The sequence below is a fragment of the Bactrocera neohumeralis genome, chromosome 4 (assembly GCF_024586455.1).
Source record: "Bactrocera neohumeralis isolate Rockhampton chromosome 4, APGP_CSIRO_Bneo_wtdbg2-racon-allhic-juicebox.fasta_v2, whole genome shotgun sequence".
Classification (NCBI taxonomy): Eukaryota; Metazoa; Arthropoda; class Insecta; order Diptera; family Tephritidae; genus Bactrocera; species Bactrocera neohumeralis.
This window is the reverse complement of record NC_065921.1, coordinates 80,750,215-80,775,105: the sequence shown is the minus strand read 5'-3', so window position 1 is coordinate 80,775,105 and position 24,891 is coordinate 80,750,215. Positions and strand designations below refer to the sequence as shown.

General features: G+C 32.1%; 1 protein-coding gene across 1 annotated transcript in view; it reads left to right on the top strand.

Moving 5' to 3' along the window:
• The window catches only part of LOC126756764 (neuropeptide CCHamide-1 receptor), a 120,462-nt gene that overhangs the window by 42,040 nt on the left and 53,531 nt on the right, over positions 1–24,891 (top strand). The window contains exon 2 of the mRNA XM_050470059.1: positions 10,984–11,160. The gene's annotated coding sequence lies outside the window, so the exon portion shown is untranslated. The remainder of the gene's footprint in view (positions 1–10,983; positions 11,161–24,891) is intronic.

Below are 24,891 nucleotides of genomic sequence, written 5' to 3'. Positions count from 1 at the left end.
AGTGTAGTAAAATAAAATTTTCATTTTGTATGGCAAATCGGTAAATTTGTGCTTTAATTGAGTAAATGTCGGTTAATTGCTCAATTAACACTTCTGCGAAAAACTTATTATATTATATTATTATAAATTACAATTTTCTGAGAAATGCGTTTTTATTTTACATTGCATTCGCATTAATAATTCTTTAAGTTTACTCTCAACTGTACGCCCACGCCATTAGTAACGGTAATTTATTACAATTTGAACAATTTTCCATTCAAATCGAACTGCGGCATTTAAGTCAATTGAAAAGACATAAAAATTAACATTTTTGTAAATAACCGATTAAACCATTTCGCCCACAACTTGCGGTTGCCATAAATCAGCCACTCTCACATGTGCACTTACATATATTGTTCATAAAACGCACATACTGATAAAGTAGCTAATTATTTATGTGGACTTTTTTAATTGCTTTATGCGTGCATATGTCCCCGTGGGTTGGCTTTAATGTTGTGCCAACCCGTATCAATAAAACTGTGAGTTTTACCGCTGACTCATATACAGGTTATTTAAGACAAATTGTGTAATGTAAATATAACATTGTATTTAATATAACAAAAGAATAAATATGTGAAAATAATTGTAAATTATAATTTAATTTGGCTGTATGTACCTCTAGCCTGTATAGTTTACATTGACACACTATAGAGATTCCTCCTAAATGTAAGCAACAATTTCTACATATATATCGAAGAGAATTTGTAGATTTTGTGCATTAGACTACAATTATGCTTGAGATGGATTGCTTGAAAATCAGACTAAAAAATTATATATTGTTTGCGACCATAAGTTAAAAAAAAATTGAATTTATAACTAGTTTAGATATCCGTATTTAATTTGTATTTAGTTTTATATAATTTATATCTAGTTTAAATATACATATGTATGGAATTTGTATTTAGTAGTACCTGTAAATAATTTCTAGATGATCATTTTTAAAGAAAAGTCTTGAGGGTTTTCATGTGCTTTAGCGGCCAAAACAATGCCTATTTGTAAGTATTTTTTTCATATCAAAAATAAATTCATTTAATACAACTTTTACGCATATAAAAGAGACAAAATTTGAATAATATTTTGCCAATTTTTCATAAAAATGTACAGAAATTCAGCCATAGGCAACTAGTTTCCGGAGGCACCTCCCAAAAATGCCTGCTCGCAGTGATCCGTCATAACAGATGAAGAAGTCATCGGCTAGTAGATAAGTATAGGTCGAGATTAAGCGAAAGATATAATGAAAAAATGCCATGGCAGCTGGTTTCCGGCGGCCCGAAAACGTCTGCTCGCAGTGGTCAGCATAACAGGGGATGGAGTCTTCGGTTAGTAGGCAAAGGATTTATCAGTTAGTAGATAAGTATAGGTCGTGTTTAGTCAAAGAATTAAAAAAAATGAATTTTTGGCAAAGTTGCAAACAAAACAGCGTGATTTTACGTCGAATTTTTACATCAAATTGTGTAGAAAAGTTTATTGTAATCGTAGCCCAGATCAGGAGTTCACCCTTTTTAGAAGAACAGTGTAAAATTTCAATAAGATCGCTTCACTAGTTTCTGAGAAACCGTAATCACAGGCGTTGAAGAAGATGCTTCGAGAAAAGCACGTTCACAGATTGAAGTGACCGACCGAGCCTGGTAAGCCGGTCTTCTAAGGGTACTATCTACTACACTTTTAGTTCGATTGTCATGAAAGATTGGAAATATATTCTAGACTAGATTAAAAAATAAAAATAAATTTTTTGAAATTTTAAAACCCCTGTAACCTATTTCTGTTGTAAACGGACCTTATTTTTTTAAGCTTGACAATAATATAGCCGGAGAAAAATATTAGGAGTTTATTCAAGCAAAAATATTCATCATTACGGTATAGATTTAAACCCAAAAACATGTATAACGCCTTGATATATGCAACAATTTAATTTTTTTTTTTTGTAAATTTAATTTTTTAAATTTAATTTAATTTAATTTTTTTTTTATTTCAATTCTAATAAAATTTTTATAAGAGTTTGAATGTATACTAAAAATTAAGTACACACATAAAAAAACTAACCAAATTCAAACCACGAGGCGAACTATTTATGTGTTCAAATTTGCATCTGCAATTTTTTGTAATGGATTTGAATATGAAATTATGCATATTAAAATAACTCAAACACTCAAAAGCAAAATTCAAGGTTGCTTTGCAAAAAATTACGGCAACATCAAATATAAATTACGCTTATTGTCATCAATGTTCCTAATAACAACAACGACTAAAACTAAATCATATTTGCTTCGATAAGAATAAAAACAATGAAAAAAGCTACAAAAAACATTTCCCGGATGACTAAGTTTGTGATTTTGGCAGCAAAAAACATTTATCAAGTAAAAAGTTTGCCTTTTTGTTGGTAATTTAGCTTAATTTAGCTAAATGGTTATTTCCTAGTTCCCGTTTCTGCAAAAACAACTATTTAAGTAGCTGCTTTTTTCATATAATGTTTACTATAGAGTTCAAGGCGCATGTGTGAGCGTACGGCTTTAACCTGTAGTGTGGCATGAGATGCCCTTCAGTAGTAAACTTATGATATTGAGGGAGCATATTTAGGTAGTTTTAAGTGACAGGAAAAAAATTGTAAAAAGCAAAAGTATTTGGTTTTTGTACTAATGATTAATGTTAGAAGATTTTGAGAATTTAATTTGACTTGAAGGAGTTAACATAACATTTTTTTCGATATTTGGTACTTTTAGAACTAAGCTTTCTGTGCAAAATATTGGTGAATAAGCTCAACAGCCTACACTGCTTACTTTTATTGGGAGCAATTTGGAAAAAAATTAATAGAGATAAGGCTTTACCATCCATACTCATTACCATATAGGGTATAAATGGAAAAGTAATAGTATTTTACACATATCTTTACAATAAAATAAGTTACTAATTAATGCCAAACCAATATGCGTATCTTCGGTTAAGTAAACTAGACTGGACATATGTTAGTAGAAGTCTTGTTTGCATAATTCTTCAATGCTAGCATAATAAAGAAATTACTCTTTTGTGCGTTTTGCTTTTACGATTAGCGTCTGTTTGAAGCATTTAGGGTTGAATTTTGGATACAATTTTAGATAGACTGAGACAGTTTTGGATAGACTTTCGAATATGGTTTCGAGTAGACTAGCAGACAAGTCCTTGAATAAACCATAAGTACGATTTCTGGTAGACTTTCGACTACAAAAATATCAGCAATGCCATTGTTCTATAATTCTTTGTGATTAATCGCATACTCAACCCGGCCCTGCCGCATTTTGTGCAGCAATCATACCGAAATATGCTTTATACGATATTAAATATCACGTATTTTAGTTCTTTTCCAGTTGTTGTCTACCAATAGCTTTCTTAGCAATATCCATTTTAACTTAAAGTGAACTAGTTAATACCTGGTCACTAGTGAACTAGTTTACTTAACCGAAGATTAAGATAATTTTATGTTTGTTAAGGCATTTCCAGCAGAATATATGTAGGCATGCTTGTGTTTTTCTATTAATACAATCAGCGTATTTGCTCCATTTAATTTGCGATTGTTATCCAGCTGCGTATAACACTATAATGGTTCAGCTAACAATTACGAAAATTTGCATAATGGTTTGCTTTCGATATAAATACAAAAATACATACGAGAGCATTTCCTTTAGTTTGATCAGTCAGTGAGTTTTGTAACAAAATATTTGTGTAAATTTGAAATTTTTTCCACGGTTCGTTTTTTTTCGTAGCATTATTTCATAAGCTTCTATTGACGTTTTCACCATATTACTACCTTAGTAGAGTTCCTATTGTATACCATACATTATTACTTTGCTTCGAAAATTCTTTAGATAATATTGGTATATGTTCTGGTCCTTGACACAAATCTTCAATTTTTATATAAATAAATTCTTCTTTTTTATAATATTAGTGAAATATAGTTCAAAATATGATAACAAGCCTTAAGCAGTTATATTCACCTGTGAATTTAAAAAACTCAATTCCATTGCACGACCTTCTTAGATATATTTGTCAGGTTGTTTATTGATCGACGGAATAAAATTTTTGCTAAAAATTTCGATTTTATAAGCCAGTCTGATTTGTAATTTTTTCAAACAAAATCTTTTAGGAAGCCGCAATTTAGTCAAAAATCAAAATTTTGAACAGTTCTTGGTTTAAATACGTCTTTTGAGATTTTGGATTAAACTTTAAGCAGAAAAATTTTGCTCATCGGCAGACATATTTTTACAGAGATCCCCCTGGAGATCAGCTTCGAGATCATGGTAATCCGAATTTTTTTAAAATGAATTGTTGATCGTTAAAGCTCACAGTAGCAAGGGGCGCCTGTGGATACAAAATTTTGAAAAAGTGGGCGTGGCCTCGCCCCTAATATGTTTAATGTGCATATCTCCTAAACCACTAAAGCTACAACAGCCAAATTCGCCCAGCTTGAATATTACTACTCCTATCGGTGATGTGAAAATGGATGAAATCGGCGGATAACCCCGCTCATTCCCCATATAACGGTAGTGTTAAAAACTACTAAAAGCGCGATAAATCAATAACTAAATGCGTCAGGAACGTAAAAATTTGCCGCCGGTATACTATGACAAGGCTTTATAGGGGCTGGTGCAAAAATTGGACGATAAACGTGACACCGCCCACATTTTGGTGAAATCCCATAACTCGGGACTCGACTGAGCGTTTTCGACAAAATTTGGAACATGGCATTCTTTTCGTATTCCTATGTGAGCATTATTGAAATGGGACAATAACCACGCCTACTTCCCATATAGCACAATTTTAAATTCCACTTGACTCTTTTACTTTCCAGTACACAAATCAAGAAGCGAATAATGTAATGGTATTAAACTTTGCACGAATAATGCCTTTAGTGTATGCCACCGTATGACAAAAAAATGTGCAAATCCAACCAAAACTGTTTAAGACCCTAGGTACCGAATATGTGAACCCCAGTACCCATAGTTCAGTTTTGATCGAAAATTTCGGCCAATGTGTGAGAAATGAAATAGAAATTCAGACAGTATCCTTTTCCTGCATTAGTAATTCTATGTATTCAAAATGAGTGAAATCGGGTCAATACTTCCCTGAGCCCCAATTTACCTAATATAAAGATTTTCGAATTTTCTGGTGACTTAGTGCTGAATATATCGGCCAATATTTGAGTTATCGCAATGAAAATTTCATAACATATTTTACTCATTACTCATAACAGTATATCATTGTGCCTAAAATGGATGCAATTGTTCGAAAACTTGATCTAGCCCCTATATAACCAGTACCAGGATTTTCAAACATCCGGCTGATTTTGTGTAATGACTATGTATAATGATTTTGGCTTTTCTAACAAATCTTATGCCGAATATATATGTAGGTCACTGTATAAGTTATATATGGTGTATATATGTATATATAAAATTGCTTAGATTCCGATTCTCTGGTTGACGTTTTACATCGTAAGGTATTTCGTTTGCACTCGAACTTATTCAATTCTTACTTGTTTTTATTTATATTTAAAATGAATTGCCTTTAAAAAAAAACGCTATCTATGATTTGCAGGTAGATATAACACCTTAAAAAATTCCAAATTCATAGATGTTTCAAGCAACCCTAGTGCTTTAGTATTGATAAATGGTGAATAGTATTTTATTAACATAGTAATTGAATCGTGATTAAAGCGAAAATCAGCATGACATAAATATTAATGAAAGTTGCGCATAATTGCATATAAAGAGCTATTATTCTATTTATTTTTCTTAAAGCTGTTTAGCAGAAATAAATAATAATAATAATAATAATAATAATAATAATAAAAATAATGATATTCAAAAACTTAACGCATTAATGGCCATAAAATCCGCATGGATCATACAAGCAAATTAAACAAAAAGTTAAACTGTTTTAAATTAAATTTAGCATAAACACTAACGAACTCGTTCTACTCTAACAGCAGGTGAAAAAATATCACTCAATAGGTGTCTAATTTTGGCAAAGAATTTCATTCACTTTTTCGAAAACAAGGTGTGCGAAATTTTATCCAAAACAAAAATACGATTTTTAAGCAGCGCACATGTTTTTGCTAATTGAGATGCTCAATAAACAAAGCATGCATAAAGAAATAATTATTTTGTGTTTATACCATTAGCTCTGCTTCTAGTATAAAAAAAACTACACACTCACCTTGTAGAGTATTAAAACAATTCTATTGCTGTCCAAGCCACCGGTGTTCAAGTTAGCCAAACATATGGCTCTTTGTTTAGTTGAAATAATATTTTTTCATGAATTTTTTGAAAAAAAAAATTAAATTTCCTTATATTTATTTTCGAGTGTTAATGGCTTTGTTTATTATTTTATAAACAATTTAGACAATTGCAGAATGTTTTATGGTTCAAAATGCAAGTTTATTTAGTCCCGGTGGTGGTAATTATTTCACCGGCAAATGTACTTGGAAACATGCTTATTGGATTAAGGTGCTGGCAGTTTAATGCCTGCTATTTATCTTTATTAAAAGTACTTGCCTTATGAATGGTTCAAGTTTAATGGCAATATAAAAGACTAGCGTGTGGTTCGAGAATCTGAGAGATTCTGAGATAAAAAACTTTTTCTCCAAGGAACGTAGCTAAATCGCGATAGATAGTTTAATTTCCTTACAATTTTTCTAAATACTCATCTATTTTATGATGATATAGGATTATTGAGATAAAATTTGTTTTATAAAAGTATTTAGATCTTATGAAGACCTGCATGTATCACGAGGTGATGCTCTACAATGACCCGAAAACTTGATTCGTACACTAAAGATCCTTATAAAGAAATTATTCGGATCGGTCCCCAATAAAGCTCTGTTCCTTCGCGTCTTGATTTGAATAACGTCTAAGGGCGAACCCTACACAAACAGATTGCAGCGGTATTGCTTCGGATACCTGTACGTACATACAAATTTATAGCATATCTAATAAATATCTACCAGCTTACTCATCTGCATATAGTAAGTAGACAATTTTTTGTAGGCATACAGATAATTAGAGGCAATTAATTTGCTATGTCTTTTCATTAAATTGTAATTTGCAAATTATCGCCGCTTGAATAGGTATTTTAATAACATTTTTATTGTCCATTTAAGCTTTTTTCGCTCAAAATGACCACGCATGAACGCTTAAAGCTATTGTCCAAGCTAATACAAAAACCATTAAAATGGAAAAGGCAGAGAAATTTAGTTTTGTGGTTGTCTGTGACACGGCCGGAAGCATTTAACTGAAATTAAATGACAGCACGGTGCTGTGCAGTTACAATAAAATTGTCAATAATGTCAACAAGCAGCAGCCAAAGTGGTGGTTGTCTGAGCGCTGTATTGCCTGCAGTTAAAAGTGTGTTGCAGCAATATTATGCGGATGCAAGCATTGAGTGGTTAGCTAAATGAAGAGTAGCAAAATGGCTTTTAAATTTTGTGATTTTAAATATTTGAAAAAAAAAAAAAATCAAAATAAATACAGTGCCATATCTGCAAGAGTTGAAAAGCAAGTGAAAGCGGTTGTAAAGCAAAAATCTACTTCTTAAGGGGTTAAATGGATTTGCTCGTGTAAAAGTAGCCTTTTTTCAAGAATTTTTTTCTCATATAAAAAATGAAATATTTGCTAAGATTTTTTATTGTTACAAACACTCACTATTCGTAAAGAAATTCTGAAATTATTGGAAAAAAAATACTTTAAACTCGGCCATTGCGACGCCATTTCCTGCGACCCCTGGGAAAAAAATGCGCCCGCGTTGGCAAGATAACGTCTTACAAGATCATCTAAAGTGAAAAAATACGCGTTTTAGTTAAAAACTTAACTTAGAACTTGGACGAAGGAAAAAAACTGAAAGTTGGATTTTTGGCAGGCATTTTTACAAAGAAATGAAAATTTCGCGACATTTTTTTTTCAAATAGTTGTAATCGAAAAAAATCCTTTGTCCAAGTCTTTAAGAATTGTATCTCAAAGATCTGTGTAAAATTTCATGAAGATCGGTTAAGTATTCTCGAGAAATCTTACCAACCGACTTCAAAAATATTGTCGCACAAGTTGTCAAGGCTGTTTTTCCGAAACTATTTCTCGGATCAACTTGAAATTGTAAGAAAATATTCTAGAGATGTTGTAGAGTTTAATAAGACCATAAAAAAATCGATTTCTTGAAACCCGTAAACCCATGTAAACCCTTAAGAATGAGTTAGCCGTTGGTTATCCAGCTGTGTACGACGAAAGTTTTTACTTTTACTTGTAATTGGCTTGGTCTAGTTACGTTATTGATTGTATTGATCGTTTTTGATCATATGACTTCTGTGGGTATGCTAGTTTATAGCAATAAAATATTGACTAATGTTAGCTTAATGTCCTCTTCTCAAATTCAAAATCGTAGTTAGGGTTTTCGGCGTATGTCAGCTGCAAGTTTTAATAAATCTTTTCTTGCAAAAAAGAATAGTTCGTAGTCACTTAGGATGATTAATAAAGATGCATACCAAAATCTTTTGAGAATTATTCGAAAATATCCCCTTCTAAAAGCTTTAAAATAGCAAAACCCACGGATCAGCTGTTTAAGTAGCACATTTGTTCATTTCCACAGACTTTTCTCCACACCAAAAACGAGTTAAGCGCCTTTATAAATATGCAACATATTTTTCCACATTTTCACTTACTCAAATAGTTACACTTGGGCATTCTTTATTTAAAGCTACTTTAATCTACACCTCAGCTTGATAAAATTGCTATGTGTGCGTGCGAATAAGTTGTAACAAAGTCAATTCAACTTCCTGTAGCTCCACACATTGCTAGGACACTTAGATCTTGGCAATATTCAACCAAATAAACAAATTGCTGTAGGTTAGAGTTTTAGGGCCGCATGGAGAGACTTGTGATGTTAGATAAACATGCCAAAATACCACGCTGATGCGATTATATAGTGCGCATGGATAAGCAAAGAGAAAAAATAACAAAAATTCAGTGCGAAATGAAAGCGAAGAAATAAATAAATAAATATATATATGTAGGTGTCCCACATATGTTTTCTATTTTTACAAGCATCTAGAGAATAAGAGAAAGTTGAGTGCCGCACAGCGTTGAGTGTCAACAATCTTGTAACTTTAATATTGACAATGCTTAAATCCACTTTCAAGACGACAAACATACTTCCGCAAATATATATGACATTATTTGTATACATTTCTGTTAATGAATGCCCACATATTGTTATTTTATGTACACGCTGTGTAATTTATACCTCCACTTATGTATATAATTCGGTATTAATATTAAGAAAGTGGAATGACGATAAATATACTGACACTAAATATACATACATAATAGGTGGTTATTATAGTTGCTATCGTGGGCGTTTTCAAATCAAACAATTTTCCAAATTTTTGTTTCTAATCCTAGCAAAGAACTCTTGCATATCTAAGCAGAGCTTTCATGACTTGCTTTGTATAAAATTTCGATTTTATGCCGCATTGTATTTATTATTGAGTAGGATATACCGATTATATTACTTTTACAAATTTCCGTTACCAGTTGTACAGAGCTTTTGCAAGCTTACAGAGCTTTAACTTTTTGATACAAATTTGTTTTTTAGTTTTCATTAAAGTTGTTTATATGTATATATTACAGTATTTTTTGTTTTTGTAGTCATTTTTCAAATTTCCGATACCAGTTGTACAGAGCTTTTGCAAACTTACAAAGCTTTCACTTTTCTTATAATTTTTTTTGGTTTTCATTAAAATTGTTGATATATATTAGTGTATTTCAGCAAAATTTGATAAGCTTTCGCTCATCCAAACTTACCTCTTAATAGTCTGTTTTTAATCAAGAATCGACTTTACTTTTCAGTAGAGTTCACTCTAAAAATTACAGTATTTTCACAATTTTTTTGATGCAAAACTTGTAACGAGCTTACGCATTTTCAAGCAGAGCTTTCACTTTTTCCGATCAAATGTAAATTTTTGTTAATACATAGATGGTAGTAGTATTTCACTATTGTTTCGATACAAAGTGAGGAGAGTTTTGGCATACCCAAACAAAGCTATTAATTTTATTTTCAAAACTTTTTAATATTTTTAATTGTTATAACATTTCTCATAACTTCAAAACAGGAAAGTTTCTACAGAGCTTTCGCATGTTTAAGCTGGTCTCTTTGTTTGAGTTTATTATATATTATATTATTTCTAACAATTTTTGGATGCCAGACTTTAAAAAAGCTTTCGCACTTTCAAACAGAGCTTTCACTTTTTTTACGAAAACTCGATTCTTTCTATGTATACATAGATTACAGTATTCCTCCAACTTTTTGACATCATGGTTTGCAAAGAGCTTTCACTTTTTCAAACAGAGCTTTCACTTTTTTATCACAACTCAATTTTTTCAATAAATAATAAACAATGATTGTAGTATTTTTTTATAATACTTTTTCGACACCAGAGCTTGCACTGTGGTTTCGCATATCCAAACAAAGCTTTCACATACTCAAAATTTTCAATTTTAATTATTACACTGATATCATTATCTAGAATGGCTGTTAGATCAATCAAGTTCATTATAGGATCTTCAAATATTATTTTAAATAATTTCTGATGTGGGAAGCTATTATGAACATAAAGTTAGAGCATCTAAGAAAAAGTGTATAACAAATTTCTAATTTCTTCTTAGTAGAATTAATTCGCATGGATAAGCAAAAGTAGGCCAAAGGTCGATTTTATCGCATCAAAATTTGGTCAACTGCAAAATAGTTCTAAGGATTTTCCACTATTCAAGCTTTGAACTATGAAGCAAAAACTGAAATTATAAAACTATAAATCTACTACTTTATTGCAAGTTGGTAAAATAAGCTTAAACCGCTTTATTCCAAATATTTTTTTTATCAAATTTTCAATTGAATAAACTCATAAATTTTCCTTGATTCCTTTTTTAGGCATTCAATTGGATTAAATCAGCAGCAAACGACCCAACTAAAAGTAATGCTGTGAAAGCAACACATTAATGGCCATTACACATACACACGCACACTCATGAGTTACAAGTGCGTGGCAAAACATTTGCGCAAAATAAATAAATTGTAACAGCACAAAAGCCAACCAAGCAAAAAAAAGTAAGTTGTAAAAAATATTTATTAATGACATAAACAAAACAAGGCAATGATCCGGGTGTTAACTGCTTTGTTGCTGTGAAATGTGTGGTAAACGACATTGGAATTACACAACACGCACACACACCCACACACGTTAATGTATTTGATTCAGTGGCGTTAAGAAAGCGTTCAACTAAATCCGTTATTACTTACATTACCAATTTCCGCACACATTGTTGTGCTAGCAACTGAACCTTTGCAGGCGTGTGGTATTCACGCTGTGTGCTAAAAGTAAAGTATGGAAAAGTATACGCCATGGTGCACCGTCGCACTTCTAAACACTTTAAAGTTTAACTAGTTGTGCGTCTACTTTCTCTTAGTCAATGATTTTATTATATCTATATACTTATATTATTATTTGAATTGACGATCTAGAATTTGATTAAACGAATTTAGAAAGTTTTTAAATTACCATTTTTCAAAGATTTGCATGCGCTGTAATTTTTTGAATTATTTAGAATCTAGTGACAGATAAGAAATTGTTACAAAAAGAGTTTTGAAAATATTTTAATAAGAAATTAATTTCGTAATTTTTACTCAACTTTCGATGAATCGACAATCGAAGTTGGATTGCTGCTTAACTTGGAAGAAATATGTAGACTACAATGCCATTTATTGTATATATTTTTATTCGAAATATATATAATTTCTTCTTTTATGCATTTCTCTTAACATAAAAGGGTAAAAAAGTCTTTTGATTTTGATTGATCGTTTAAATTTTATATGTATATGTTATGGTAGACCTGGTCAGTGCTCAGGTGACTGTAACGTCGCGATGTGATGCGATTTAAAACTCACAATGTGACTTCAGGGGAAGCTGGCTTCCAAGTAGGTCTATATAAGTAAAGCTGACACTGTGCCTGGTCAATGCATAGGTGACTCTTGCGCATCGATGTGATGTGATTTCGAAGTCGAAAGGTGATTTCAGGGAAAGCTGGCTGCCATCTGGCTCTATATAAGTAAAACAGGCACCGTGCCTGGCCAGTGCTTAGGTGACTTTCGCGCATCGATGTGATGTGATTTCAAAGTCAGAAGGTGAATTCGCGAGAAATTGGCTGACAACTGGCTTTATAATCGTGTCTGGCCAGTTCTTAGGTGCCTCTCGCGCCTCGATGCAATTTAAAAGTCATAAGCTGACTTCATGAGAAACTGACTGCCAGCTGGGTCTATAAAAGAAGAGTAGACACCATGCTTGGCGAGTGCTTATGTTGCTCTCGCGCCTCGATGCAATTTAAAAGTCATAAGCTGACTTCATGAGAAACTGACTGGTTCTATATAAGTAAAGCAGGCGCCGTGCCTGGTCAGTGCTTAGGTTGCTCTCGCGCCTCGATGTGAGTTAAATATCATTAGGTGACCACACGGATAATTTCTGGTATCTTTTGTTAATCTAATATGAAACTCTAATCTCATATGAAACTATAGTCAGGTCTATTATAAAATTTATGCTCGATTTCCATACCGTAAAATTTTCATAAATTTATTACTTTGCCATAAATGCTTTTATTTCAATCGATTAACTATTCTATTAATAGCAGATAGTTTCGTGTAGCAATTTATTGCATATAATTTCATCGTTCATTATCCTTCAGTTTTTCTGTTTGCTATTCAAATATTTTTCTACAGTGACATGATCTTGTTATAAATTCCTTTTACACGCGATTTCTAATTTGAAGAGAAATTGATATTTAAATTGGTGTGGTAATATGAGTAGTCATGTCTGCAAGGGCTTAGTATGTACGTAGTTGTATTGACTTTACTAGCAAAGCGGTTGAAAAATTAATAGAATTCTGCCAATGACAGCAATCAAGATTTACAATCTTTTAACGACCGGCCATAATAAATAAGAGTAACGAGAATAATAACATTGACGGACATGTGTACACGGACGTCTAGCAATTTGATGTTAATATGAAAGAGAAATTATGTAGGTAGATGGGAGGGGTGGTCCAAAAATATGTGCTGGTATTTTTAGTTGTTTTTGGAAAGGAAGTACTTTTATTGAGCGTAATTTGATGGTATTTAAATTACTTTATGATCATTCATTTTTAGTATTGCGATTACATAAAAAACTGTCATAAAGCTACTTAGATGAACTGAAGAAAATGTTCGAAAAAATTAATTGTGGAAAAATATAAATAATTTTTTTTTTTAGATTAAAGAAGTCTTCATACTTTTGAAATATAAAACATGAAAATAGGTTTAAAATAGGAAAAATCAAATGTTTTCGAGAAATTTAACATTTTTAACTTCTTTTGTTTGAAATTTCTTTCAACTTAAATTCTATTAACTTACTTTTGTCATACATTTCAAAAGACTTGACAGGTTCTAAAGACAGTTGGACCTCGTTCATATCCACAAAGTACTCAGATTCATATTCATTGAACGATTTTTTCTTCTAATTATGCCTCTTAGAAAATATTACAGAAAAATTTGAATCCACGAACTTTATTGAACCACACCAAAAGCATAAGTGTATTACAAAAGAGGGTTATAATGCGAGTACTCGTATATAAGTATGCGTGCGGATGGTAGACAGTTCTCTTTTTAATACGCTTTTATTAGCTTCACTTGTATGTATGTATGTATGTATGTTTTTATTGACAGACATTTGAGTACGCATGAAAGTTGGCAAAGTTGATCGAAGACCACAAATGGAACTTTCCGCATAAAGTGTTCATACTTGCTGCAGAAAATAGTTGTAAAGTGGAAAAACTTGAGAAAAATATTGTTGGCGTATGTAACGGGAGTACACAGTAGTTTAAATAGTTTAGCAAGCAAAGTTATTGATAAAAGACATGCCATTTTGCTTATTTTTCAATATTACTGCTATATATGTATGCCCATATAAGTATGTTTGTGCATATGCCGTTATTTGTCACAAAGTTTTAATATACATGTATATGTAACGGTTATTTGTGTACCATTCATAACTTTGCCAACACAAATAATTTGTGTGGCATCAATGTGCCACATTCTCTATGCCCTGCTGGCTGGGAAGTGTGCCAAGTCAAGAAATGTAAATTGTTGGCCAACGATATGTTTGTCAAAATCTGTTGCATACATACTTACAAAAATCTGTTGCTGTGTTTGTATATCACTTTTAAAATATTTGTTGTTTTATATACAAACAACTTGAGAATTCCGCTGTTGGCTCTCACTCAATAAAAGAAAGTTTGTATTCCACGATAGTTAGACAATTTGAACAAGGAAAATCAACTTTTTTTTATATTTGTATATATTTTTAGAAACTAACATCATACGTATGATATATGTATGTGCTTTTTCTAAAATATGGTTGTCGTTAGTGGTGTACGTATTTCTAAATAAGATGTGCCAGTGAGAAAGTCTCAATTATTAATATTGCTGGCTTAGATTTAAAATAATTTCGAGAGCTGAAAAAGGACTATTTGAAGATTAAAATGCTGACATGTGTGTATGAGAATAAATGTATTGTAGTACATAAGTGACTACGGTGCAATTATATCTTTCCATGGTTACCGTAGAGCTATGTCTCGATGTTGTGCAGGGCTTGCATTACCTCTTAGTTGTTGTAAGATATTCAATGAAGCCAAGTATTCTTAAGGTTAATTTTATTTCCACGGCCGCCATAGAGCTATATAAATATCACAAGCTCATCCATTACTTGTAGTGGGCCTCTTAGTTGTCGAAAAATATTCAAAAAAGTAGTAATTCGAAGTATTCTCGAGCTTAATTCTGATGAATACTAAAATGATGAGGATTTCGGTGTTAAAAATAACAGAAAGTATTTATTGATTTGAAATATAGTTTGTGTGTTTTTTTCACAATTATAAAGTTCTTTTTATGCTGAATGATATATACTGATGGCAATTCCCATAAACTTACCTATTTTTTTATAACATTTATAATACATTTTCGTTTTGGATCAAAAACAATAATGACTCGTCAATATTTATTATTAATAGTAGCAAAATCATGAAGAAGAATCAAGAAATAATTCGTAGTTTCAAGAAAGTTATAATTATTTTAGTGTTTAAGAACTGAAAATTCATGTGAGCTCAGGTACAAAAACTATGCATTTTTTTTTCAAAGAAATAAAGTAATAAAGTTAAGTTCAAACTTCTTGTTAGTAATCTGTCTACTTTTCTTTGTGTTTTTAAATTTGAATTAGTGATTTCGTCAACAAAACATTGAAGTTTTTTAAAGTCTACACCGGTATTGCAGCCCAAGCTTCTTACACGCGACTTTCAGCGCTTGGGTTGTGTAAAATTGTCACCCTTTAGCATAAACTCCTTTGGCGGATACCTCTAGTACCGTCAAAAAATGTAATTTTTTCACTTTTATTATGGGAGAAAAAAAAACAGATCACATCCGATTTTTTTTTTGCATATAAGTAGAGGTATTATTGAACTACAAAACAAAAGAAAAATGTCAAATGTCAAAAAAAAAAAAAAATGGCGGAAATATTAACGATCCCGTTAATTGACATTTTTTACGGCCTTCAACTTCCTGGCTAGGCATCTTATCTGAAACGAAAAGAGTAAATTTCTGTTAATCACGAAGCTTTCATCAAGTGCATAGTAGAGGGGGTTTGAGAATTTCCAAAAATTGGGGACGTAGGCCTGGATTTTGTAAAAAGTGTAATTTTTACCTGTGTTTTTCGACATCAAAATAGGTAAACAACTGTCAAAATGTCTTTTTTTCTCGGAAAAGCGCTCTATCACGCACTAGAGTATAAAATTGTCTATAAAATACGCTTTGGTTCAAGTAAATCCGTTAGATAATTCGAATTCGCTGCATGAAGTGCAGTAAACCAATGAAACTTCGGGACTATATTTTTGAATATGTTATCAATTGATTAGAGCGAACATTTTTTTTCATTTTTTGAAAATTCTAGAGGTATCTTTGCCCTTAATGGAACTCCCCAGAGATTTACAATAGGGTTCAAGTCTTGACTATGAGCAGACCAGTCGAGAAGTGAAATATTTTTTGCCTGAAAAATCCTTTGTCTTCCTAGAAATTTGGAATTCGGCATTAAATGATATTTATACCCTGAACAGGGTATATTAAGTTTGTCACGAAGTTTTGTAAGACCCAGAAGGAAGCGTCGGATATTCTATGAAGTATATATATAAATGATCAGTATGTCGAGCTGAGTCGATTTAGCCATGTGCGTCTGTCTGTCTGTCTGTCTGTCCGTCTGTCTGTATATATACGAACTAGTCTCTCAGTTTTTAAGATATTGTTTTGAAATTTTGCAGCCGTCATTTTCTCTTCAAGAAGCTGCTCATTTGTCGGAACGGCCGATATCGGACCACTATAACATAGCTGCCATACAAACTGAACGATCGGAATCAAATGCTTGTATGGAAACTTTCACATTTGACAAGATATATTCACAAAATTTGATATATGTTATTTTCTAAGGCAACAATGTAATCTCCAAAAAACTTGTTTAGAACGGATTACTATAGCATATAGCTTCCATACAAAGTGAACACATAGTTACTAACAGAAATGCACCTGTGAAGGGTATTTAGCTTCGGTGCAACCGAAGTTAACGTTTTTTCTTGTTTTATCATGACATTTTCTAAAAAATCACAATGGCTTTTCCATTTGGTGACGCACTGGTCATTGAAATTTTTTTGTCAACTCGTTTCTCATGCCAGTAGTATTGAATGTCTGCCAACATAAGCTTTTTTGTAGTTGTCAATCTAATTATTTACCATTTTGCCTTAGTGTGACATTAATGTTTTCTTCAATACTTGTGGTTGCTATGGAAAGTGGGCAATTTCTAGAAATTGTGTATAGTGAAAACTGCAAGAGTGTATTTGGTATCAATGGGTGCCTATTTAGTTACCTCATGAGCTCAGTTTTTTAAATACTAAAATTTCTTTTAGAAACTGAACTGACGTATTTAAATAGGTACATAGTCGAAATATTTTTCGAGAAAATTGCAACTGGTTTCAAATTTTGTCAAATTAAAAAATTAGTATTATTTGAGTAGGGTTTACTATGGCTCACAGTAGAGAATACTTTTGGTAGGGTTGCCAATTGTTAAAAAATATATTTTAGAGGGCAATCGTTTGTTTTTACATCCCACTGATCAGAGAATTTTTCTGTGACTATCTTACTGACTTTACTAACCCACTGTTAATTAATTACCTTAAATTTTTTTGAAGTTAAACTCTTCATAGTTGCTTCGATCATTTTATTTACACAGTAGCAAATTTGTTCGAAGAGTTTGATGAATTCTTCAAGTCCGATGCCGCGTGGTTAAAGATGTGGTTTGTATCTTAACTGCTAACTAACACTAGCTAGACAAGTTTTTGCTGGAAAATCATTTCTTAAATCAACAAGTAAGGAAGGGCTAAGTTCGGGTGTCACCGAACATTTTATACTCTCGCATTATAAAGTGATAATCGAGATTTCATTATACGTCATTTACATATTTTTCAAATACCGTATTTTTGTAAAGTTTTATTCCGCTATCATCATTGGTTCCTAATGTACTATATATTATACAGAGAAGGCATCAGATGGAATTCAAAATAGCGTTATATTGGAAGAAGGCGTGGTTGTGAACCGATTTCACTTATATTTCGTACATGTCATCAGGGTGTTAAGAAAATATTATATACCGAATTTCATTGAAATCGGTTTAGTAGTTCCTGGGCGACGCCACGCCCATTTTCAATTTTTAAAAAAAGCCTGAGTGCAGCTTCCTTCTGCAATTTCTTCCGTAAAATTTAGTGTTTCTGACGTTTTTTGTTAGTCCGTTAACGCACTTTTAGTGATTTTCAACATAACCTTTGTATGGGAGGTGGGCGTGGTTATTATCCGATTTCTTCCATTTTTGAACTGTATATGGAAATGCCTGAAGAAAACGACTCTGTAGAGTTTGGTTGACATAGCTATAGCAGTTTCCGAGATACGTACAAAAAACTTAGTAGGGGGCGGGGCCACGCCCACTTTTCCAAAAAAATTGCGCCCAAATATGCCCCTCCCTAATGCGATCCTTTGTGCCAAATTTCACTTTATTATCTTTATTTATGGCTTAGTTAAGACACTTTATAGGTTTTCGGTTTCCGCCATTTTGTGGGCGTGGCAGTTGGCCGATTTTGCCCATCTTCGAACTTAACCTTCTTATGGAGCCAAGGAATACGTGTACCAAGTTTCATCATGATATCTCAATTTTTACTCAAGTTACAGCTTGCACGGACGGACGGACGGACAGACGGACGGACAGACAGACGGACGGACAGACAGACGGACGGACAGACAGACATCCGGATTTCGACTCTACTCGTCACCCTGATCACTTTGGTATATATAACCCTATATCTGACTCTTTTAGTTTTAGGATTTACAAACAACCGTTATGTGAACAAAACTATAATACTCTCCTTAGCAACATTGTTGCGAGAGTATAAAAAAGAGAATCAGAAGATAGCACAATTTGAGAGCTTAAGATACTGAGAGAGCTGCTAGTAGAATTTCTTGCAAACTTGCTTTTCTTGAGAGCTAGCTGTTATAAGCAGTTAAGTCACAAACCTATAGCGTAGTTTCCAACCGAAAAGAAATTCAAACCTTCTTTTGCGCATTTGTTCAAAGATCAAGCAACGGACATATTCCTTGCTGGTGCTTTCGCTTGATAAACTGTCATGTCAGTCCAACTAAACTTTGCAGCAATAGAATTTTATGAGTGATGACATCTTTGTATCTAACACAAATATGTAAATATTGTAACGGCATACTTTCAAAATCGTTTACGCCATCTCTACGTACGCAGAGTGCACTATTATAAAGTCACGTGGTACGAAATATTGTTGTTTTGCGGTTCGCGTGTGCGGATACGGTGTGGTTACATCGGCTTGGTTTGCGTGGCAATTCGCATTAATTAAAACGTTCGCGCGCGCACAGTTTACAAACAGCAAAATGAACTGCAATTTAGCCAAGTAACAATTTCATACAAATTCCTGCATCCGTCCGCCAACTTGCATTTTGCGGGACCTATTGGAATTGCTATGCGCCTGCAATGGTAGGCGTGCTTGTGCGCATGTACGAATGTGTGTGTGTATATACCCGCACCTGTGTCTAAATATATGCGCATCCGGTTCTTTGTTGTGTTCACGTACACGCTTCGTTAATTTATTCAGGTGTTATGAGCGCAAATTTTTAAGCAACGCTTACACATTTAAATATATGATGGTGGAAATACGTGGAAACAAGCCACACTTGCACAACTTTGCGCAAATACATCTTAAAAGTTGCAAACTTGAAGTATACTTTTAGGAGGGGAGCGTGTGACATTGGTGACAACATGCGTGCAGTTTAAGTGCTTTACGGTAAGATATAGAATTTGGTGAAATGAGTACGTTTGGTTATATGGATTTTCATTATATAAAGCACAGACGTTAGAGCTTTGTTCAAATGAGTATTTTATGGTTATAGGAAACTTCTGGGTAAAATTTGGAATTTTGTGAAAAAGTAGGAAAAATAATGTGGTCCAAGTAGCTTCTGAAAAAGTATGATTTTTAGCGAAAAAATAATAATTAATTTGAACAAATAATAATTAATTGGAATTTGAGCGAACTTTTGTTCTTAAATTTACTTTATAGCTCAAAATAGAATAAAAGCTATGCTGAAGAAATTCGTGAAAATTTGCGAATCCGTTTCAGAGTCTAGTGACTCTGGAATAATATAATTTTAGTTTACATTTTGTGACTATTTCATGAGACGATCTCTAGTATGTAAGTACTTCCCTAGTGTGGCTAATTATATTTATGATGATTCTCTTGATTCTTTAACATGAATTTTTTTCTTCGAGCGTCTTTCCAACTGTAAAGCATTCCAATTTAATGCATCCAATAAGACAAGGGAAGGAAAAAGTGCACCGATTGACCAACTTAAAAGCTAAATATATATATTCTGGCGTATGATAAAAAACTATACTTGAAGTAAGATAGAATATTTCCTTGGCTATATGCTGGATTCTGTTGGTAGTTGGGACATTAAAACAGTTTGAAGTAGGTAATTACAGATATTAACAAAGTGTGAGCATCTGGAGTGGAGTGGCTGACACAATTTTTCAATTCTGAAGTCATTTCAATTTAATGTAAAAATTTCAAGTTTTAATTATTGCTGGTGGTTTAATGAGCACGACTCCTAATTTTAGGCAACATATTTGATATATGAAGTAACAATATTGAAATTTAAACAAAATTTAGCCTACATTTTGGAGCATTAAGATTGTTGACTAATTTTTATGAAGATCAGTAACTTAAAAATGAGAATAAATCTATGCGACGTAGGAAAATAAATTATTATTCACAATTACAATTATTAACAATGCAAAAATTTTGAGTTTTAATTATTGGTGATGATTTAAATAGCATAACTCTTGATTGTAGGCAATATATTTGATATATGAAGTACAAATTACGCAATTTAAAAATATATTGCCTACACTTAGGCGCATAAATTTATTTTTTACTTCTTTTTATGAACAGCAATAACTTAAAAATGAGTATAAAAATATGCGAAACAGGAAAAGAAATTATTATTCAAAATTTTAAAATAAAAATTTCGAGGCCGAAGAAATGGCATTTTTTTAGTTATTTTTATTATTTAATGTAGAACGTACAAATGTATATTTGTAATTATTGGTCGTGGTTTAATGCGTATAACTCCTAATTGTAGGCAACATATTTCACATAAGAAGTAACAATAATGTAATTTAAACAAAATATTGCCTACATTTAGGCGTATTACTATTTTTTTCTTCTTTTTATAAACGCCAATGAGAATAAAAGAAGCAGGAAAAGAAATTATTATTCACAATTTTAAAACAAAAATTTTGAGGCCGAAGAAATGAAATTTCTTTAAATATTTTCAAAAACTTAATCGCACTTACTTACTTAAAAAATTATTCTAACCAATATTATACGGTAAGGAGCAAACAGCTTCGAATTTTATTACATTTTTTTATAACTTTCTGAAGCAAGTTCTGCCTGCATGTAGCAATATAAAATATATACATAAATATATATTAAATTATTTATTATTTATTAAGCTTGACTGGTTTATAAATATGTCTATTGGGATTTGAAAGCTTGTGTGTCGACTGTTTTCAAGGAAATATACAAACGTTGGCATTGTACTGTGCTTGTTAATCAAATATGCGCATAACTCAAAAAAGTTACGCCTGCACAATTCCACATATAAATAGAAAATTGAACGAAACTCTTGGCAACTCAAAAAAGCAACTTTCGGCAACATAAAATTCTGCTCGCTTACACACACATGTGGCGCCTTATTATTTTCAATTTGTTATGCGCATACCATTTTACGGTACTTTGTAAGCAAGTTCCAAAAATAAGTACGTATTAATATTGCTATATCCGGCTGCCACTTAATTAACCCGCTCACTTTTTGAACTCCATACACCACTGCATAAAATACACGACAGTTGTTGGTAACTGCCGCAACCACCTTTTGCCTGGAATGTGTGCGCTGTGCGGAGCATGCCTATTTTGCCTAACGATTTACTCATTATGACGATAAATATGTATATTACCTCCATATACCACCTCACCAGCTGTTACTGTAGTATTTTCATAATTTGCATTTTGCTGCTTGTAGTGCAGTGTGCTGTGACTATAACATTTAAACTTCCGTGTGGCCTTTGCAATTACGGAGAAACCACAAGCTTTAACGTTGGAACTTTGTTTCTTGTAGAAAAGCTGTAACTTGAGTTATGTAAGTATATAAGCAAGCGGTTACCTGTGTGAAAGTAAGTCATTCATACCCTTTAAAGACCCCAACATATTCCGAATCAATAAGTACCACCTACCCAACTGCTTTCATAACTTAATGGAGATCAATTGTCAAACATCTTCGTTCAATTAGTCGAATTGTAACTTTTCGAGAATATTCAATTTTCGAAGAAATAACAAAATATCAAAGCGTTGCTTATTTGCTGCTGCTTTTAACTGCCGTTACGCCTGTCGCTCATTTTACTGCAAGCCACGTGCAGCTACCACGTGGCGTATACGCAACAAATTTGCAGTTTTGGTGGTAATGAGTTATTGGTATAAAATGCTTTAAATAATTAAGTGTTTGTAAACAAACATTTTAGCAGTGTTTCAGCATCCATCAAACGACGTTTAATGCTCATTTCAAATTTATGATGAAATAAACCGTTAATTTTAAAATCGCATGAATCTCAGTATAATGGAAACAAATTTATTTTTTTTAGTATAGGTAGCAGTACCTGTACCCCAGTGTAATATTCGTAAAATGTTTAACATAAATATTTGATAGTTGCCACCTGTTTGATAATTTTAACTCGAGAAAATTTACATGTTAACGAAACAGTATAAAAGAATCGAACTGATTTGTGTAAACAGGTTTATAGTTGAAATATTTTTGGAGAAGAGTCGCCACCTGTTTGAAAATTTTAAGTAGAAAAAAATTAATATGTCAACGGAACACCATGAAAGTGTTGAACTGACGTGATTAGAAAGGTTTCAACTTGAAATATTTTTCGAAAAGAGTTGCCACCTGTCTGACAGTTTTAAGTCGAAAACAGTTTTTGTGTTGATTAAAAATTATAAAGGTATCTAACTGATGTGTTTAAACAGTGTGTATAGTTGAAATATTTTTGCAGAAGAGTTACCACCTTTTGACAATTTTAAGTTGAAAACGTGTACATATGTACATATATATTAATGAAACATTATAAAAGTATCGAAATGATGTGTTTAAAAAGGTTTATAAATATTTTTCGAGAAGAGTTGCCACCTGTTCGACAATTTTGTGTAAAAATATTTAATGCGTTAACGAAACACTATACACATTTTGAACTGACGTATTTAAAAAGATTTCAACTTGAAATATTTTTCGAGCAGCTATAAAAGCACCGAACTGACGTATTTAAAAAGGAATTTAGTTGAAATACTTTTTGAGAAGAGTTGCCACCCGTTTGAAAATTTCAAGTCGAAAAACTTGAAAGAAATTTATTATTTATTATGTAAATAGCAACGATGGAATTAGGTGTAATATTCGTAAAATTGTAAACATAAATGTTGCCACTTGTTTGATAATTTTAATTTGAGAAAATTTATATGCTTACGAAGCACTATAAAAGTACCGAACTGATGTTTTTAAAAAGGTATATGTATATTTGAAATATTTTTTTTCCATAAGAGTTGCCACCTGTTTGACAATTTTAGGTCGAAAAATAATATGTTCACGAAATATTATAAAAATACTGAACTGATATATTTAAAAAGTTAGTTAAAATAATTTTCGAGAAGAGTTGCCACCTGTTTAAAATTTTGAAATTAAATAAATTAAAATATTAGTATTATTTGATTAAGGATTACTAAGGCTCACAGTAGAAAATATTTTGGTAGAGTTGCCACTTATTTAAAAAAATAATCGTTTGAGTTTTAACAAATTGCATTTAGTTTTTATTTAAAGTTTTGGAAAATAGAACAAAAATAATTTTTCTCACATTTAGATAGCATTTCGTAGTAAGCTTATATATTATGTTGTATATTCTTTCGTGAATAGCTACATACATACTTATATTTTGGAACCCAGTTTTTAACTAGTTTTTTCCTTACAAACTACTCATTTCTATGTAATGTAATACTGCAAACGCACACACATATACGCACCAGCAAACATGCTCCTATTTACACAATTACAATATGTATGTCAACCACATTTAGTTAAGAATTCGCTTTTCAATATTGCATGTATGCGTTACGTGGGCTACAATTATGTGCATAGTTGTGTGACCATCCACATATGTATGTACATTCATTCTAAATTCAGCAGCAGTGGGTGGTCTTATTACAAAAACATACAAACACACGCTTTTAAATATACTATAGATGACATAAATGCTCTAAAGTAAATCAATATTTGACTGTAAACTGTATGCTGCTGAGTTGGCTTTCCCTTAGACAAGCTCGTATGAATTTCTCTTTGATCATAATATCAGACTTTTTGTAAGACATTCTCGCAGAATTGCAGGAAATTATATAAAATATTTTGAGAAATTTAAAATTACATTACACAGGCAAAGAGTAGAAAATGCATGGAGATATATGACATATATGTATATGTAAGTACATATGTACATAAATGTTTGCAGCTGTTTTACAGTTATTCATATATAATTTTGTAATTCGGTTGTGAATTGATTGTAAAGACGGTAGAATATTCAAGGTCGCGCATATTTATTTGCCAGGAAAAGCTGCTGCTTCTTTTATTTTTAATGTGGCTTTTGTTGTTATGGTCCAAATATGGTGCTTCTCTATAAGTTTTAAAGTCACTATCACGGGTTGAGAAGATTTTACGAAAGGAGTTTTTAAGGCAGAAATATACTCAGAATCGCATATAAATGATTTCAGAAATTAAAGGTGTTGGGTCTGAACTCATATACTAACTACTAGCAGCTTACGATCTTTTCATAAAAAAATGTTGTTGGTTGCATTCAATTTAGTTCAAAATTCGACAAAATTTCGATGCTGTTTTTTTTTGTTGCACTTGAAATTAATACCAATGCAAATTTACAGAATTTTAAGCAACACTGATTAGCTTTAATCACTTTATAATCATGTAATATGAAGACAATAATCACTTTTATGGGGTGGACCACATACAGGGTATCTCTTCTTCAGTTTTAGAAACTCAGCG